The 3,749-nt window shown below is 28.0% G+C and overlaps 1 protein-coding gene across 2 annotated transcripts in view; it reads right to left on the bottom strand.

The window, feature by feature from the left end:
* Positions 1-3,581: 3,581 nt before the first annotated feature.
* The window catches only part of LOC108915614 (programmed cell death protein 10), a 14,535-nt gene continuing 14,367 nt past the window's right edge, over positions 3,582-3,749 (bottom strand). For both annotated transcript variants that reach the window (XM_023456537.1, XM_023456536.1), the window contains exon 6: positions 3,582-3,741. The gene's annotated coding sequence lies outside the window, so the exon portion shown is untranslated. The remainder of the gene's footprint in view (positions 3,742-3,749) is intronic.

Here is a 3,749-nt window from a genome sequence, read left to right as displayed (position 1 = left end):
ATATAATAAAATTATCATTTACATTCTTGATTTTTATCCTCCCTATCATCAACAGCTTAAAAGGATGTATATAAGTCTGGGAGGGTCTAGTCCCGTACTATAATCGTCTAGCATTACTTTAAATATATTTAATATATGTACTCAGCTAAAAGCTATTTCAATTTGCCTAGTAAGAATCCCCTGCGTTTTAGGGTCTGTATGTGCAACTGACAGCTATTTCACTTTTTTGTTTCTTTAAACTTGTAAAATCAGGTTTGGTTACCTTAATTTAATTCTTAGTACTTATGCAACTACTGTTTAAAAGTGTAAGAAGAAATTTTAAGTTCTTTAGACAGGCATATACACTATCAAAATAGAAGGGAATTTACTAATATTTATTACGTACCCAATAATAAGTGTATATCTTAATATTCCATGTACATGCTGTACAACAGCAGAACAACATATTTATCCAAAATTGCTTAGTTATTTATCTGCTATAGACTTAAACTTATTCAGTTTGATACATCTAAGGATGTAGACAAAAAAATACACTACTGTGAGGAGGTAATTTATTTCTGAGCACGAAGACAATAGACTTAAAGTTGCAAATAACTTAAAAATGCTTTATTTGATTTAATTAAAATTTATTATGCTAGCCTACTTGTGTATAGTCATTTTTTAGCATACTAACTGAAGTAATTAAATTATATCTACACTAGTAGGAAAATATCCTCACCCAGTGTTTAGAGACTAGACGTCCCTAAAAAAGTAAGTATTCCATGCTTTATTATCAAAATATTGCTACTTTAATTTTCATCCATCAGGCCATCGCTGATAAAAACATTGTATAACATTTTCTAAAGCCATAATTTCGAGTTAGTTATTTTGGGAAATTTCAGGAACAGCAGCAACATCTGTGTTTATTAAAAAGAATCATATCAAAGTATTGCTAGTACTTTATATTAGAAATTGTCAATTACAATTACCTACTTACCTTACTGTCTATTATTGATCACTTATAAATATTTAGTTAATTAATGACCATGTTTTATTCCTATAGGGATACGAGTATTCACAGATAAACATGTAAGATCCACTTTATAGTCTATTTCACTTTAAATGAATATGGAGTTATAACTTCCTTGACAGAGTAATTTTTTTGACTATTTAAAGGCCATCTTTGTGCAATTGGTACTATTATATAATGTGATGTAATCTCAATCAAACTATGACATCACCGAAATGAAAAAACAAAATGGATGATAAGAATAAAATAAAATCAGAAAGGCGGTGGAGAAATATTTTCTTAATAAAATGATATGTTTTACAAAATATGCAGCACCAGCAGAATAGTAAGCTAGTTTTTAAAATGGTGGATCATTTCCTAATTAAATGAAAGATAAGGTATGTTGTATATTAAAATTTGTCTATAAATATGTTTCAAAAAGGATATATTAAATTCAAAGTTTCACGAATAGATTCATGAAGTTCTTGAATTACCTTATTCATCAATTTATTCATAAAGATTTCGTGAATAAATTCATGATGATTCATTGATGATTACACTTGTCCAGCCTCTTCACGAAGTAATTCATAAAACGACGTCAGGAAAAAATTCGCAATACAAAAAGGAGGAAATAATATGTATGTTTATTGCAATTTAAAGTCAAATAAAATTTAAAGACTTTAAAATAAGCAATAAAATAACATTTAATGGAGATTAAACTGAAGTAAAATGGTATAAATTTAAGGATATAAAAGCCCTGTAATTTTATGTCAGTGGAGTTAATGTTAATCCTACTACATATTGCCCCTATATAAATTTAATATATCACGAAATTCTCTTAAACTATCTTGGTTTGAAGCTTTTCAATCATCTGCCAGAAGAACTAAAGCGAATCCAGTTTTTTTTAAGTTTTAAATGTAAATTAAAGTTATTTTTAGTGGACAGGTCTATTTATTCTGTAGATGAATTTCTGTCATCTTAGGTTAAGTAATATTGACTATTCCTATATATGTGTACACATGTCTTAGAGGAAAATAAATGCATTATTATTATTATTATTATTACTATTACTATTAGTATTAGGATTAGCATTAGCATTATCATTATTATTATTATATTACATAAATAACTCAATTATCACAAACTTTGACAGTAACCTACTTTATTTTAAATTGCAATAAATATGTTATTTCTATGCTTGTCGGTATATTGAGAAATAAATTGTAATTTTCTAAGTGTAATGAATTGACTAAAATTTATGAATTTTTTTATTTAAATGTAACTTTCGATTTGAAACATATTTTATAGAATTTTTCTCATAATTTTAGTAAATTTTGTGAAAATGATGTTACTAAAAATTTTTTCCTCCAGGCTCACCCTCCAAAATTATTATCCGCTGAAGATCTTTCTTTATGTTTTTATTTCTCAAAAAATTGATATAATTTTTCAGCAAAGGCGGTCTTTGGACAAAGCACCTTTGGCAGCCTATGTGCCAAAAAGTTGACAACTTTTTTTTTACATTGGTTCCTTAAAATCTGAAAAAAATGTTTTCATTTAAGATTTTAATAAAATCTTAAATTTAAAGATAACTTTGACACATCTTAAGATATTTCAATTAAATTTGGTACAGGAAGCATTTGGAGTAGGCAGAGATGAACACAGGCTTATTTTTTACCTAAAACATGATGTCACTAGGAATACCTGAAACAGTAATTTATTATTTTCTTTTGACATATTATTTTTCTTGATAGAGATTTTGACAAAATACAGGTATTTTTTGATCATTTTATTTACCTTGGTTTTTAAGAAAAATTGATAATTTTGTCCTGCAGTTATGTTAGGACAAATAGTCGAGGGTATTGCAGTCCAATCTTCCTTCACTTTGTGGCTACATTTGTAACTAAAGTAAATATTTCCGAAATAATAGTCTTGTTAATTTAGCTTTACATTCAGAGGGCTGCGTGCTGCGGTATTTGTTACACCTAATTATCACTTATATACAGGGTCAGAAAGTCCCCATGGTTCATCGGCCGTTACGTGAGAGTGATAAAGTAAGTCATAGAAATCCGTGCATAAATAAGAAGTGAATCTTATTTGTGGAAGGGCGAAATGGACGGTGACTATTAGACGCTTTCATTATAGCCATCTTTCTCTATCGCACGGATTTCTATGACTTTCTTTATCGCTCTCACGTAACGGCCGATGAACCATGGGGACTTTCCGACCCTGTATAGGATGTCCAGCAGTAAATGAATAAATGTCAGAAAATTCACTAAGCACTATCTGAGAAAACACTATGCTATATAAAAGTGGCATGCAAATTGAAGTTTAAAAAAATATAGTATACTCCAACTCATTCTACCGCTAAATATTTTAAATATTGTAGACTGTACATGTATCTTTTGTACTGTTCATTACTAATTTAGGTTAAACTCTACAAAAGATTTGGAGTTTTGTTAAAAAGATATTAGGTATATTTGTTTTTAAAACATATTTTAAAAACAAATGGGATTAGAGCATATATTAATTCTTTTTAAGACTACTCCATTTAGAGACCGGTGAATTTTCGGACAATTACTATGAACACCTTGTAAATATTCATAAACATTTGTATGTATATTTAACACCATGACTAATAACAATATTATATTTATCTTAATACATATTACATCTTTTAATACTTAATGTTCCAACCTTTACCAAAACGTAATACAGTATTAAATCTAGAAATGTCAGAAATAAAAACTATTAATTTTTATAT

The sequence above is a fragment of the Anoplophora glabripennis genome, unplaced genomic scaffold, assembly GCF_000390285.2.
Source record: "Anoplophora glabripennis isolate ALB-LARVAE unplaced genomic scaffold, Agla_2.0 scaffold1735, whole genome shotgun sequence".
NCBI lineage: Eukaryota > Metazoa > Arthropoda > Insecta > Coleoptera > Cerambycidae > Anoplophora > Anoplophora glabripennis.
The sequence above is the reverse complement of the archived record's forward strand: the minus strand, read 5'-3'. Positions and strand labels throughout refer to the sequence as shown.